Source organism: Rousettus aegyptiacus, unplaced genomic scaffold (assembly GCF_014176215.1).
Source record: "Rousettus aegyptiacus isolate mRouAeg1 unplaced genomic scaffold, mRouAeg1.p scaffold_m13_p_4, whole genome shotgun sequence".
NCBI lineage: Eukaryota > Metazoa > Chordata > Mammalia > Chiroptera > Pteropodidae > Rousettus > Rousettus aegyptiacus.
This window is the reverse complement of record NW_023416307.1, coordinates 3291811-3308423: the sequence shown is the minus strand read 5'-3', so window position 1 is coordinate 3308423 and position 16613 is coordinate 3291811. Positions and strand designations below refer to the sequence as shown.

The window sequence follows — 16613 nt, the reverse complement described above, 5'->3', positions numbered from 1 at the left end:
GTCTGCTGGAGGAGGTCACGTGGGCGGCCTCTGTGGTGGGGGAAGTGCAGGGCAGCTTTGGGGAATGACAGTTATGTGCCTGGAGTGAGTCCGTGAGAGAGGGACACTCAGAGGAGAGAGAGGGAAGCGGGGAGGGGAGAGAGACAGAGACAGAGGGAAAGGAGGGGGCGGTGGAAGAAGGAGAGAGAGAGGCTGGGGGAGGGGAGGTACAATTACCGTGAGAAATGAGCGTGATGGGTCTCACATTATGAGGAATTTGAATCTGGGGCAGTTGAAGGTTTTCAGCAGGGTGATGATAACGGCTTGGAAGGCAGGGCCATTTCAGGTGTACAGGCATGAAGGACTAAGGTAAAAAGACAGATGGGGAACTCGACTTTGGAACACCTTAAACATTTCTTGTTTAATTTTCAATAGAACAAAGTGAATATTTCTGGATTCAAACAGCAGCGTGGCCATGTTTTTGGAGATAGGAGAGAATTAAACTTTGGTGGCAGTATAGTAAAAGGTTGTAGGAGTGGAATGATTGATTTAGTGGGACAGTTGAGACTGTTTCCTACTGAGGACATGAAGGAACTGTTGAACAGAAGACAGACTTATTGTAGTTCAAACCTTTCATTAGGGACAGGTGGAAATCTAGCACCGTTAAAGATGAGCTGAAAAATGGGGCAGAAGGCAGTGGCAGCAGCTGTGGATCTGGAAAGGAAAAGGTATCGTGATTCATAGTTTGAAAAGTGGACTGGCCGAACATGTGAAAGTTTAGTTTATTCTGAGTGTTTAATTTGTTTTTAATATTTTTGTGAAAAATATATTGTTTATTTTCACATGTATGTTTGCTTTGGGAGATAGTCATCTAAAAATCATTTATCTTTTGAGGTGGATAGACTTATTTATTGAGTACCTGCTAGTGCCCAACATGGAACTGGGGTCTGGAGTCAGTGCTAAAACCGAGGCCACAATGTTGGTGCCGTGGTGGCAGTTAAGTTAAGGTGGCGGGATCTTTAATGGTCTCTGGAGTAAGCTTAAGGACTCAATCTAGAGTAGACATAAACGGTTTTCATTAAAGGGAACACAGAGTCTGTGAAGTTGAATAATTCTTTTTTGGCCTGCGCTCACATTTTTATTAGGAGCAATGGGGAGGGGACCTCCTCCTCGTCAGTGGAGGTGCTCAGGTATTTCAGCCACTCCAAGCTTGGACCTTCGGAGTCCTGGGGGTGCTGAGCATGTTGGGCATGTTCCCGTCATCCCCGTGGGACACTGCGTGGTCGTAGGGTGTGACCTGGTAGCTCATGGTGGCCTACCTGGTGTAGGGGCTGGGGGAGGGCAGAATTATGTCGAGGCCCCGATGGCCAGCGACGTGACCGGCACTGGCTCCTGGGCCCAGGCGCTCTTGAGCAAGGCAGTGAGTCTCCCAACCATCTTGATCACGGTGGCGATGGCCTGCCGTTGAATAATTTTCGATGCTGTGTTTCAAAGGTGAAAATTTTGATCTCATTTTAGAGTCCTTTTGACAGTTTTTTGTTTCCTTTTTAAAACTTTTCAATTATAGTCGACATAAAAATATGGAATGCTTCACAGTGTGCATGTGATCCTTGTGCAGGGTCATGCTCATCTCTGCATTGTTCCAATTTTAGTATATGTGCTGTGAAGTGAGCACTTGACAGTTTATTTTGAGTGAAAGTTTATTTCGATATGAATAGGATTCCAGGACTTAAGACAAATACGGTCTGCTGAAAAATTTGTTCTGATTTGATCATTTACCCTTGAAAAGACCTGTAACTGTCATCACAGTGGTGTTTTTTACTTCATCTTTACATAAAACATGTTCATTTATTGGGAGACTTTACTTCTGTGGTACAAAAGGTTGTTTTATATAAGGTTTTCAAAACAGCAGTGGTAAAACTATTAGGATCTCAGTGAGTTATTTTACAATCTAATTTCACTTTTTTGAATTTCCTTTATAATGATTCTGCGGTATAGTTAGTTCAGAACATCAGGAAAGCTAGGTAAATTTACCTAAGAATTGCCCCGAAGGCCCACAGTTACTCAGCAGTATTAGTCAGTTATGCAGAGGGAAGAACTTGAAGACTGGAGTCTTAGGATTCATAGGCTGCAGCAAGGAGGAAGGCTCACTGCTGAGTACGACAGAGATGCAGACATCTGAAGTGAAGGATGTGGGTGTGGCGGAAGGTCAGGGACTAAGGAAAGTTCAGTAGAATGGACTGAAACGGAAGAGGGATTTGAGCAAATGGATGAACAAAAATTTTCTGTCCTTAAAAAAAAAAAAAACTAACCATTTATTGTGACTTCCAGGGTAAAAGCCAAATTAGTCGCAGGATGCCCCACCGGAGTGGTCTGTCCAGCGTGCCCATGCGGTCTCATCTCCCTGGTCGCTGGGTCCCTGTCTTGCACGTGCTGCTTCTTCAGCCAGCGATCATCGCCTTTCTTTTAAACTCCTTTTTCTCCTTTTATTTCGGCTCAGGTGTCACTTTGTCAGGGGAAGCGGCCTCCTGCCCCCATCTTTTCTTCTTTTTAAATATGTTCCCGTGTACTCTTCCTTTATTCGGTGATGTTTTAGTACTTATTTGATTAATACCCTCCAGAGAACGGGGGTGTTGGTGTTTTTGCTCCCCCTTCCAGTCTCAGGGATTGGCGAGGGTTTGGCACATAGTAAGCACTAAATAAACGTTTGTTGAATGAATCAACGAACTACATGTTTTGATCTTTACTAGTTGGTCTTAAGGACCAAGGGATTATGTCAGGGGAATGTGTGCATTTGGAGTAAAAGCCGGACAGGGAATATGGGAGCCTTGGGGGAAAAGAAAAAGGTGAATCTTCTTAAAGATAGGAGTGGAAAGCTCTTCGTAGCCAGGAAAAAGACAAAATTATTTACTCATGGGTTCATTAAATACATATGCAGTGTTTACTGTGTATGAGAAGCTAGATGTTGGGACTACGGAGTGGAAAGAGTGTGTTTTTTAAAGGAGTACATAATTTTAGCAGTTTATTGAAATAGATACAGCCCTTGGTGGTCATTTGGAGAGGTTTAAAGTTGCGGTTTTAAATCATGGATATTCTTCACGATTCCTAGCCAACAAAGTGAGGTTCATTCAACAGTTATATCTGGAATGCCACTCCAGCATTTATAGTAACGATCAGGTTCACATTTAAAATAATCTCTAGTTTACTTCATTTAAAAAGTCTTAAGAGTCACAAGAAATGGCTGGGAGGAGGGCAGAAGAATGAGGAAAGTGGTTTGCTCGGATGCTTTCTGGCTGTAACTTCTGCTTCAGGTTTGGATGGCAGAACAAGAAGGATGACCGAGGAAAAGCTCATTGGATGGATTTTCAAAAGAATGATCCTCGTAGTTAGAAAATTATCGAAGCTGTTGATCTTGTCAGGAGCATGAACTTTTTCAAAGCTTATAAGGGATTTGTTTTAAAATACTTCAGAACTTTTCTTAGTGACTAGTTTCTGTAGTAAATATTTAGAAAAGCAAATATGCATGTTTCCTGGAAGGCCTCTTTGTTCATGGCCCCAGGCTAGGCTCTTGCAGCGCAGTGGAGAGTTGCGTGGCCCCTGCCCTCACGAAGCTTTTTAATATAGTCAGAACTCATTGGAGAGAGAGGTGAAGGAAACATGGCTGTAGTCAGGGTGAGCATTCTGTCTGTCCGTCCGTCTGCCCACCCACCCATTTATTTTTTGAACTTAGTTTTGGTGGCAACGTGTTAGACTACTTTAAGCTACTTGTTGCTTCATCTCTGGTAACATAGGGGCTAAGGGAGATGATATAATACCGTAGGTAAAATAGAAACACCGATCTTCAGTCCGTTGGCACACTTCTAAAAAAGATGTTCATGTAAATTAGTATGTTTTTCCTCTTTAAAAAACAAGCTACATTTAATAATAGTAACATTAGCCACTATTAATTGATTCCCTGCTATGGGTCAGACTCTGTGTACGTATTTATTATTAGTTATTTTAATATTCTCAGCCATTACGAGGTGGTTAGTGTAAATTGTATGTAAGTTAGAAGACTGAGGTGCAGGGAAGTAGATTTGCTTAAGGTGAATCATAGTAGATTGCATATGCCACCTCCAGGTACTAAAAATCCCAGTGAACACTAAAGTGTCCGCAAGTTAAATATTTAGAAAAGAGAAAAAAGTAGCTTCTATAACTTACCAATTGAAGAAATAGATAACAGTTCTGTATGCTGGGATTGATGTCTTGTGCTGCTGATCTTTTGGATAATAAACAAGGACATCTAACAGCTTTCTATGTTTGGGGAATTCCTTACCTTAAGAATCTTGGTGGGAGGTAGAAATCTTCCATCATGAAAGCCGATCACCCACTTTCTCTGCATCTTTTGGGGTTGGGATGCAGTTACGTGGCCTGGGGCCTCACTGCGCTGGCTTGGAAGCCAGGGACGTGCAGAAGCAGGCACATGTGGAATGACCTGCCCTGCAGTGCAGGGCATCGAAGCCACATCTTTTTTTAGAGGTGGGCAGTGACAGATCCAGCTGTAGCCTTTGGTTCCTGGTGTCAGCGGTAGCTGCACAAGTTGCAGTGACTGAGTCCTGAGTTGCCTCCACTGGACCAGATCTGTGGTTTGAATTTTGGCTGTTCTTGATTATGTAGCCTTCCAACTTGGCCCTCCTGAGGTTTTCTTTGAGTTGTCTACTATACTTTAATAACTTCCTTTTTAGTTTCAACAAAGCCAGTTAGTTTTTTTTGTTTGCAACTAAGAACCTTTACTTACATGCTCTTGATTAAGGTAATAGACAATTCTCAGGAACTCTCCAGGGTCAGCATTACCTGTATGTAGATCAGAACTTACTAATGGAAAGAGCTCACAGTATATATTAAGTGAAATACTTATAAAAAGTTTGCTTGCTGATGTAATGAATCTGCTAGTTTGAGTACCCGATCTAGGCTAGGATATGTTCTAGGTGTTGCGATGCGCGAGTGACAAGAGTGACAAGATCCCCACAGTCACAGAGCTTATGTTTGTGGAATGTAGAATAAGTAATAAAGCAAATATAACAGTGAAAAAGAATGATAAATGCCATGATAAAAATAAAGATGGCGTAATGTGATTGTGTGTGTTTAGAAGTTGTCTTATAAACCATCTACTTTAAAAACAGTGTGAAGAGTCATGACTTTTGCCTTTGACTATGAGGCAGTAACATTCTGAATTTACCCTCCAGTATAAACAGCTAGCAAAGTGGACAAAATATGTGGAAGAACTGTTTTCAAATATTGAACAGTAGGTAGTGCAGAACTGTGATCTCGAGCCCTGTGACGGCCCAGCTTTCTGCGTGGAAGCAGTTTTCAGATCTCAGTGCAGTGAGAGGGATCCCAGGTAGAGCCATGTGGCCTCACTGAGTTGAGGAAACAAAGATTGGAATTGGGGGTGGGTGGCGGGTGGCAAGATGGTTTCAGTTTGAGAAGCAGAGTTCTGGAGAGAAGGGAACTGTGCAGAAAATACTTCCATTCATCTTCTTAGTGATCTCCTTAAATGATTGAATACCAGTCTGCTGTGCATGTATAGGGTACAGTTTCATAGAGGAACAGTTTCTGGGGGAAGGAATCCACTGGGAAGCTGTAAGCAGACAATTCTCAGAGTTGTCACACAGGGCTGGGAAATACTTGAGTATTTTATAGGCAGAGTAGAAAGATCTTGTTACGTGCTGTGTTCATTGAGACTCCGGAAGGGTCATATCTGAGTAGTAGGGCTAATAAACCAGTTCTAAAGAAAAGGCTACTCTAACTTTGTCTGATAAAACCTTAAAAATATGCCCTGAAATGAGCAAAGTCATCTGAAAGTAATGTGTTGCCTGCCATTATGAAGTCCAGCACTCCTTAAAGAAATGCAACAAAACCCATCGCACAACAATGTAAAATGTACAGCCCCAAGTCAGAAATTACTAAATATGTGAAGAAGCAGGTTAATATGACATAATTCAGATATCAGTTAATAGAAACCAGCCCATAACTGACATGTTCGAATTAACAGGCAAGGACATTAAGTTATCATTGTATTCCATAAGTTCAAAAGTTAGAGATAGGGAAGGTATAAAAAACCTAAATAAAACTTTTAGCGATGAAAACTGAGATGAAAAATACACTAGATGTTATTCACAGAAGAAAAGTGAATTTGAAGACAACCGAAAACTCAAAACAAATGACGGAAATAAAGCAATTATCAGACAAGATTAAAATGGCTTCTATAAAATGCAGGATCAGATTGTGGTTAATATTGACATCTTGGTATATGAGTTTTGCCTAAAACAAAAACAACTGTGACTGCTTCCTGAAGTTGGCTTGATGTGTGTTAAGAGGAATTAAAAATTAGTGTTTAAACAAAGCACCATTATATGGTGGAAGAACTTTATTAAGCAACAGTGTGTGAGTTGTTTCTTGACACAACAGTATTACTTAAAACATTTATGATCTCACAGTTTCTGTGGGTAGGATTTCTGGGCATAACTAAGCTGGGTCTTCTGCTTTAGGGTCTTCATTGGGTTGTAGTCAGGATGTTGGCTGGGCCATTGTTTCATCTGAGGCTTGACTGGGGAAAGATCTAAGCTCATATTGGCAGCATTCAGTTCCTGTGCATTATTGGACAGAGGTCTCAGTTTCTTCTGCCTGTCGATAGGTGTCTGCCTTCAGTTCCTTGCTGTGTGGTCCTTTCCAGCATGGCCACTTACTTTCTCAAAGACGGTGAATTAGATAGTCTCTTCTCAGGACAGATGTACGATCTGTATCATATCTGTGGAAATGGTATCGCCTTTCCTATATTCTTTTGGTGTAAAGCAATTCACAGGCCCTGGGTCAAGGGCAGAAGGTCAGCAGAAGGGCATGAACAGCAGGAAGCCATGCCAACAGCAGAGCCACCTTAGGGGTCTGTCCATCACAGAGAGTATTGTGTAGTGGCGAAGAATGCATTCTATGGAGTCCGATCTGGCCATCTGGCTTTGAATCCTAGCCCTGCCTTTCCCCAGTTACATAAACTTCTCTGAGCCTCCTTTTCCCTGTCAATGTAATGGGGATAATATGTACCTACTATTTATAGTGTTAAGAGTGAGCGGTATGCTGAGGACTCTGTCCTGCTAACTCCTGCCCATCTTTTCAGTTTCAATTTAGATGTCGTGCATTCAGGGACGCCTTCCCTGACTTTTGGCACCCCCTCCCTCCAGTCTAGGTTAGGTTCCAAACACCCTGAACTTTTTCTTACCACTTCACACTTTTTCCATCCGAATGTTACAGCTATTAGTTTGTGCGGGGTGTGTGTATGTGTATGTGTTCATGTGTTCATCTTTCTTTAAACGAAGCTGCTTGAGGGCAGAGGTTGCATCTCTTGCTCACCGCCATATCCCGGGGCCCTGACACATACAAAACTCCCAAACTGTTTGCTGAATGACTGAAAGAATGAGGTTAAGATGCATGCATTGTCGCTTTGAGAAGGCGTTTTCCAGATACTTGAGCAGTCAGTCTAAAAGATATTCCCTCAGTTTCTAAGTTGGCTAGGTCCCAGCAGGGGAGAAGAGGCATTATAGTCTTATAGCTCTGATTATAAGGGTTTGTAGAGTGGATGCTAAATAGTGGTAAAAAAAAAAAAAATTAAGAGGCCGATGGGATGAGGATACAGTAATAAAAATCAGTCCCGGTGGATTAGAAGTAGGATAACCAGTAGGGAGCTTCTCTTTGCCGTAAGTGTGCCCTGCAGCCCACTGCTTGAGACGGACAGTATAGTATGAAGGAAATAAACTTGGAGAAAATTAACCTTCTTAAAGTTTCACAGTGCACATTAGTACATTGTAGGAAACCCCCTCGTCACGTGTTAACATAGTAAGGCCAACCTTTATTAAGCTTGCCTTGAACACTTTATAATAAACACACATACCACAACCTAGTAAGGTATTATTTTTATCTAATTGATGAAATATTTAGGCTCAAAGGTGAAGTGATTTTTTTCTAGTAGTTGGTAGGATAGAATTCAAACCAGGCTCACCTTTCTTATTCTGTATTATGTCTGTGGGATATGTTTTAGCAGATACTGATTTCAGGAGAGCAGGAACCATGTATATTTTGAGCATTGTGTGTCTAGGCTTAGAATCTTGTTTAGCCCTTAACGCATGGCTGAGTGAGGGGTTTTGGTATAACTGTATCTCAGCTTCCCAAATAAAACTTGTACAACTTGAAGAGTTTGGTAATAGCAGCTAGTGTAATCCAACCAGTGTGATGCACAGCAAACAGTAATTTTGTGCTCACTTTTGTGATTGAGTAATTTCCCCCGGAGAAGAAGCATCTATGTAGTCTCTGATTCCTTGTAACCGTTCCTCTCCTGTCAGTTTCAAATCTATTCTCTTACCCAGACCTCGAGTTTTATTTCTGAAATAGTCTTCAATTAAATTCTTTCTTTGCGTTATTCCTAATGACCTCTCTACAGATCGGATATTTAGTCTCTCTTGCTTACTGCAATAATTTTTTAAGAATTCATTTTAGTTTTGACATGCATATAATCAGAATTGAAAACTACTGAAAGGCTTATAATGAAAAAAGCTGTCCCCAGGTCCACCCTCACTGCTCCTAGCCTTGCTCCTTAGAGCGGTGCTTCCCGAACTTTTAAACCTCAGGGTCTATGAACAAAAAAGAAGAGGCCGTTTAGGTACCCTTAGGTCTTCAAGGGATCTTGGCACATCCAGAACATTTGCGGCACTGTGTGCCATGCCCACTAGCCGGCAAGCTCTGCCCCATAGGTGATCCCTTTTACCTCAGCGGCTGGCAGTTTCTTTTCCCTTTCTTTCTAAGACATATGCTTATGGCATCAGTTAGGATGCTTTTGGATGCAAGTATTGAGACCCTGACCCAAGCTGGTTCCAAATAAGAGAAGTTAACTCACAGTTGGAAGTCCAGGGGTGGGATGGGCTCTAGGGCTAATGGATTTGGTGGCACTCTTCAGCACCCCAGTTTTTCCATCTCCCCCTTTAAGTCATTGGCTCCTACAACCCCAATGCCATCCTCAGATTCATAAGATGGCTGCAGCCGTTTCAGGAGTTGTGTCTAACACAACACTGTCCAGAAAAAGAAAATGACTTCTTGTAACTACATAAGAATGTAGAAATTTCGCCTAGAAACTCTTTGGCAGATTTATCTCCCGAGTTACATGTCTGTTTCTGAAACACTCACTAGAAAGGGACATGGGATCACATTTCTACCAGATAGGCACGCTCCTGGAACGGGGCATGCTTTTTCCTGAGCAGCAGCCTAAATGGGGGGAGTGTGCACATGGGCCGCGAACAAAATTAGCTTTTGTTACAAAGGAAGAAGAGGGAGATTGGAGGCTCGCTAGGTAACCCTAACTTTATCTTTTTATTTGACTTAAAATTCAAGACATTATCTATTGACCTGTTGAAGTAGAGAGTATTTAACTTTACCTGCCTTACACTTTTTCCATCTATCAATTGTAGTTGTGATTTTTTTTGTTAAACTTATTCAGTGTTTAAGTATGACTATAAGTATTGTTCACCATGGAGCTAAAGTATACTATGATTATATTGTCCTCCTTATGTAATTTTGTTTTTCCCGGAATTAACAAATGTCTTGTATTTCCGTGTGCTTTGCTTTCTAGGTACTTGTGACTGAGTTTTCCCATAACTTCCATTAGCCTTTTAGTGTAGTTTTCTGCACAGACATATCAATCAGTACTTAGTTGTCCTGCACCCCTCCTCCTCCTTGAGAACTTTCTTAGGGGACCCTCCATCAGACTGCTGCTTTGTGAAATTCCTCTCCAGGCCTAATAGAATGCCTTCTGCATATCTCCAGTAGATTTGTCTCTCCTGTTTCCTGGTTCTCTGACCTTTTTATTTCCTGTTTTTATCTTTCGTTTTCCCGGAGCATAATTTTTAGTACTTCCTGAGAAGGGGTGCATTCAAGTTTTAATTTTTTGAGACATTGTCTGGAAATATCTTTAATTTGCTTTCCCTCATGATTAAAAGTTTTGATTGAGTACAGAATAGCAGTTCGAATATATTTTTTACTGAAAACTCTGAATGTATTGCTTCATGGTCTTTTAGCTTCATATAGCAGATATAGTGTGTATTTTGTTTTCATTAAAAATACCCCAAATATGGAAAAGTTAGAGAGCATAATGAACGCCCATGTACTCATATCCAGCTTCAACATTTATCAGCTCAGGGCAACTTTAACACAATTTGTATTCCTGTCTACCCCTCTTCCTTTGAGGGTTGCCAAGCAAACCCAGGTACATAATTTCTCTTGCAAATATTTCAGTATATATTTCTAAAAGATAAGGACCAGTTTCTAAACTGTAACCCCAATACCATTATCATACCTTTAAAAGATTACCAGTTTTTTATGAATATTCAGTAAGAGTTCAAATTGCCTCATAACTGTATTTTTTAAATAGTTTATTCACATTAGGATAACAATAAGGTCCATGCATTGTCATTTATTGACTGATGTTTTACGTCTCTTTTAATTTATTGGTCGTTCCTCTGTATCTCTTTCCCCTTTGACTGTCGAAGAAACTCTGTCGTCTCTGCTGTCTCCTGCAGCCCGGATGTGGTTGGTGAACCTCTGTGGTGTTGTTGACATGTTCTGTCCCTCGTATTTCCTGGTAGTTGGTAGTATGTCTAGAGGCTTGATAAAATTCCATTTCTTTTTTTTTTGGGGGGGGGGTGCGTGTGGGGAGAATGCCACATGGGTGCGGTATTTCCTGCAGGAGGCAGAAAATGCCTGCCGACCCTGCGGCGTGAGCAGCCCCTAAACACTGCATCGATGCACGAAGTTATTCGTAGGTTTCGGTCCTCTGTATGTGACGTTTCCCCCACTTCCTACCCCCGGAAGGGTTAAGGTTCTGTTCTGTGCATCTGGTGTGCTGAAGTTCGGTAGTGGTTGCCTTGATTGGGCGTTTTCCTTGGCGTTGGACGATCCTTTCCTTTGGAGATGCAGTTTTTAGATTTTGAAAATTTTCTTGTATAATTTCCTTGATGGTTTCTTTTCTTTGGTCTTCTCAGGTGACATGTAATTTCGTTATCTTGTTTATTTTCTGTTTAAGTTTTTGACCTTCCCGGGAGATGGCTTTAACTTCCATCTGCCGTTAGGGTGTCGTTTTGTTCTCTGCTCCCCCCTCCCCCCGGTATTTTAGTTTTCACCTCACGGAAACATACGTTCTCTTACATCTTTCAGCAGCACATTCATGTTACAGCTAAATACTTTTTTTTTCTTCCTTCGTGGCATTGTCTCAGTTTCCTCTGGATTCCTGTTTTTCTGCTTGTTTTGATTTGTCTTGGTCGGCACCTTCCCTCAGCTGTTTGGCAGTCCCTGGGCTGGTGGCTCGTATTTGAGGGTAAGGCACCATAAAGCTGGTGGCAGCTCTTGGTGAGGGCGAGGCTTGCTCACCGAAGGCGGAGTGCAGCGAGGGAGGGACCCAGGAATACGAGTGTCCCTAGGGCGTTTATCCTCAGGCTCTCGGTGTTTCCTGATTGAAACTGTCAGCTCCGTGCAGGGGAGAGGGAGCGAGGGAGCGGGGCGTCCCGTCGCTGCCGTCACTGCCCGCTGCAGGCGGGCCCGGGGACGGGGCCTGGAGCCCACAGCTCCGAGTCGTCTGGGTCCCGTCTTGTGCCTCAGACCTGCCGTCCGCGGTGCTGCGCATCTCCCAGTGGAGAGCCTTGTTCATTTTCCCCGGAGAGTATGCCTTTGGGCTCTTCGGGGCCGTGGCGGTTGCCATGCCGAATGGGGTTTGGGCTGCAGTTTGAGGTCTTCCTGCCTTCATTACTTACTTATTGAAATAAACTCAGAGAAGTTGCAGTATATTACAAATAACTTATTTCCTGAACCATTTGAGAGAAAGTCGTTGACAAGATTTCTCTTCTTTTTTGCAACCTTCGTGGCACCAGGGGCTGGCGCTCCTGTGAGCATCTCACGCCCCATGGCCTGGGGCGGAGCTGCGGCGGTGATGCTGGCGCCCGGCGCGGCTGCGGACACGGGCGAGACTTCGCGCGCCCGCCGCTCACCTGCTGCTGTGCCGCCCGGTTCCTAGCAGGCCAGGGACCGGTACCGATTCGTGGCCCTGGCGTTGGCGACCCCTGTGTAGGGCATAACTCCTACAAACAGGGACATTCTCTTCCGTAACAGCAATAAACCACCAAAGACCAGAATTCAACACCGATACGTTATTGCAGCTGTCTGATCCTTAAGACTCCATTCAGATTTTGGCAGTTGATCCAGCATAGTTTTTTTTTAGGAAAGAGATACTGTCTGGAATCACACATTTTGTCTTCATGTGTTTCCAACATTTTTGATCTAGAACAGTTCCTCCACTGTTCTTCCTTTTATGACGTCGGTACTTGTGAAGAATACAAGCCAGTTATTTTAGAGTCGCCTTTAATGTGAGTTTGTATAACGTTTCTTCGTGTCAGTTGTAAGGTGTCTTGCAGGAGCATCATAGAAGTGATGCTATATTTTTCTCTTTGCATTCTGTTAGGTTGTGTATAATTGTTTTTCTACTGTAACAAATTTAGTGGCTTTTAAAAACGCAAATTTATTAATTTACGGTTCACAAATCTGAAATGGATTTCAACTGGGCTCATGTCAAGGTGTCAGCAGGGCTGCATTTGTTTCGGAGATTCTGAAGAGAATGTCTTTCCAAGAATGTCTTTTCCTTGCCTGTTCCAGCTTCTAGAGACTACTCATTCCTGGCCTGGGGCTCCCCCCTCCATTTTTGAAGCCAGCAGCTTGGGGCCTGGGCCAGCTCACGCTGCCATCTCCCTTTCCCTCTTCTTGCTCTCGCTTTCATTTTTAAGGACCCAGTGCTTACATTGGGCCCACGAGGATAAACCAGGATAATCTCTCTATTTTAACATCATCTGGTTAGCAAATTTCATTTCTTCTACAACCTTAGTTCCCCTTTGCCATGTTAAGTAGCACATTCACACATTCTAAGGATTAAGATGTGGACATCTTTGGGGTCACGTTACTGTGCCTACTGCAGTTGGCATGATTTCAGTATGTCCCATTACTGATAATATTCACTTTGATCGCTTGATTACCGTGGTAGTTTTAGGCTTCACCGTTTTAGTTACTCTTCCCCATCTTGGTAATTTATGAGTGTTTCGTGTACAGGTACTTTGAGACTATGTAAATGTACCATCAGTAATCAGACTTTTAATTATTTCACTTATTTTATATCACTGTGGGTACCCACTTTTCTGTTTTATGTAATGGATTATAATCCATTGCTGTAATTATTTCGATGCTCTATTTGTCCCAAATTTTTCCAGTGGAAGCCCCTTCAGGTTGACTTCTGTGTCCTTTTGCATGTTTTCATCATTTTTTCAAAACTTTCCATGCTTATCTTGGACTGCTCCTGTCTGGCTTTGGAATTGGAATCGGCCATTTTTCGAAGGAGCCCTGGCTTCCTCCCCCCTTTACTTTTAATCCTTTATTTCGAAATAATTGTAGACTCACAGGAAGTTGCAAAATTAGTATAAAGTCTCATGTATTCCCTTTACCCAACTTCCCTTGTTGGTGAAGTTTTATCACAGCCCTAGTACAATATTAAAATCAGGAAATCAGCATATCTGGTGTTAACTAGACTACAGACCTTACTCAGGTTTATTGTTTCTTAAACCTGCATTGTGTGTGTGTGTGTGTATTGTTCTTTGTAACTTTATCTTGTATAGATTTGTGTACCTTCCCCCACAAGATAATGGAGCTGTGTCCTCACTTTAAAAGAACTCTCCTTTGCTGCCTCTTTGTATCCCCTGCACCCTGCCCCTTGTGATCTTTAGTCTCCAAGTCTGTAGTTTTGTCATTTCAATATGTTGTGTGAATGGAGCCATACATTATGTAACCTTTTGAGATCAACTTTTTCCACTAAACCTAGTGCCCTTGAGGTGTGCATTTGATGATGTGTGCGCCAGTAGTTTCTTTTTATTGTTGAATAATATTCCATCGTATGGATGTACCAAGTGTGTTCAGCTGTTCACACATTGAAGGACATTTAGTTTGTTTCCATTATTTTGTGCAATATTATGAATAAAACTGCTTTGAACATTTGAGTATAGGTTTTCGTGTAAATACTGAGTTTTCCATTTTCTGGGGTCAATGCCTGAGAGTGATTACTGGGTCGTATGGTAGCGCACGTTTAATTATGTAAGCAACTGCCAGACTCTTGTCCAGTTTCTCAGCATCCCACTGTTTAGTGGTGTCACTGTTTTTATCTTAGCTGTCCTATTTGGTATGGTGATATCTTAGAGTGGTTTTAATTTGCATTTCCTTAATATCGAACAATGTCAAATGTATTTTCATGTGTTTCTGTGCCATCTGTATCCTTTTTGGTGAAATATCTTTTCATGTCTTGACCATTTTCTGATTGGACTTTTTTTTTTTTAACTGTTGTGAAGGTTCTTTATAAGTTCTAGATACAAGGTCTTTGTTGGGTATATGGTTTGCAAATACTTTTTCTCAGTTTGTAGCTTATCTTTTCATCGTCTTAACAATCCTTTTCAGAGCAAAAGTTTTGAATTTTGACGGAGTCCAATTTATTAAATTTTTCTTTTATGGAGTTTGCATTCGATGTCAAGTGTAAGAATATTTTGCCTAGAGCTCTAGTTCTTTTTCATTGAGAGTGGTGTTTAGAAAACAAGATCTGAGCATTAGGTGTGTTTATTGCTGTTGGGGTGTGGATGTTCCCAGGCTCTCCGTGGACAAAGCCAGAGAGTGTGTGTTTGTTGTGAGCCTTCCAGGGTATGGAGCACGTCAGCTGGTTTCTGTGGTATCTCCGAGTGTAGACATTTATTCTGCGGCTTCCTTCCTTCTCTTGAGTCTGCTACTGTCAGTCTTCTTTCCATTATCTAAAAACTTGTTTTTCTATCACCGTGTTCTTTCTCGTGTTATTATTTTGACTTGAGTGATTTCACGTGGGTTTTGTTTCAGTAGAGTTTTGTGAGAAAAGGGATAAATACGTGGATTGCGCGCCGCGCTGCATGTGTACTTAGCAACGCTGTTGCGCTGCCCTCGCGAATCAGTTTCCCTGACTTCTTTGTACTGCCAGCCTCATCCCCTCCGCTCCCTGCTCCCACCCTGACTGTGCTATTCCACGACTCTCATGTCCGTGGAATGAAGACCAACTATATTCATTTATTCCAGGTTTCTCTGTAGTTGGACCCAGCTTCCCTTTCCAGTCTCTCTCTCTGCAACCTCGAGCTATTCTGAGTAGCTTAGGTTTCTCTGCACGTGTTAATGCTCTTCCGCTCCTTTCCTCTCAGATTTCCTTTGGAGTACATTGAGCTTTTATAGTATTTTCTGTAGAGCACAGAGCCTGGCATAGAGTAGATGCTCGAATAAACAAATATTACACTTTCCTTCCTCCTGAATAATAACACCACTCAAACTTTTTATTGCCTATTACCATTTTCCAAATACTATCACATAGTATCTCATTTAATTCTCAGAGCAACTCTGTAAGCCATCTTTCATCTTTTTGTATATGTTGAGTGAATTGCCCAAGGTTATAACTACAGTTAAAATTAAATATAACAAATGTCGTGTGCCTGTTACGTGACAGGCCCCGAATTAGATGCTAGAGACACTTGGGGAACAAAGCAGATAAATGTGCCCCTGATGGAACCAATATTAGAGTGCTTAAATATTAACCCTATGAGGTGAGTTGGGGCGGAAGTCTTCTATAACTTTACTCGTCTCAGATGTCATCTTTAGTCTACCCAGGAATGGGTGGAAAGAGTAGCTTCGTCTTCTGTTATTCGTTCCTTTTTGTGTTCAGATGGTGTACAGCTTTATTCTATATAACATTTATAAGATTATTATTTGTATTTACGGCCTCTGCTAGATTGAGCAGCTATGGGAAGGGTCTGTGTTTTGTTTTTTTTTTCCCTGGTATCCAGGATGCTTTGGACATAACATATAATACTCTCCTTAAGTGACCCATGAGTAAAGATTTGCCATGGTTGCCATTTACTGATGGCACGTGACCGCACTCTTCGTTCCTCGCTGCTGCTTCCGCGTGAGGTTGCAGACCAGTGCCAGAAACTCCACTCTGTTCTTAGGAGGGCATCTCTGAGAGAGATCATCTCTGGGCAAGTTTTTACTGAAGTTTAATAAATAAACTTTTGTTTGTGGGAGTACATACATCTCTAGTCTGTAGATGAAGCCTCGACCCCCTTCTCTGCTCCCTGTTGACCTGGTGGGAGTTCTGAGGTACTTGTGAAAGAAGTATGCCGATACGATAGAAGATGTCAGAATTTATACGCCTTTTTCCTGCTTCAAGAAGGTATATTATTTCAGAAGATGTAGAATGTTTACTTATAAATGTTTTGCAAACCAGGTACATTGCAGTTTTTCTTCCATATTTGCATATAAAATACTGAAGTTACCTACAGCTGTTTAATGAATGGTGGAAAAACACAGGCAGGGGCTTAGAAACCAATGATACGCATTTCTTTGCTCCCAGTTCTCCAGTTTGGACAGGGCTCGCTTCCTTTCCACATGTCTGCGGGATTGGAATGTTCGAGATGACTTATTCTCTCACATGTGTAGTGAGAGACTCAGGGGCGTCTTCTTCCACGTGG

The 16613-nt window shown here is 42.1% G+C and overlaps 1 protein-coding gene and 1 pseudogene across 6 annotated transcripts in view; one reads left to right on the top strand and one right to left on the bottom strand.

Annotated features, from left to right (window-relative positions):
- Positions 1-16613, top strand: part of DYRK1A (dual specificity tyrosine phosphorylation regulated kinase 1A) — a 131848-nt gene that overhangs the window by 10152 nt on the left and 105083 nt on the right. The window lies entirely within an intron of this gene.
- LOC118602320 lies at positions 1554-1654 on the bottom strand (annotated as a pseudogene).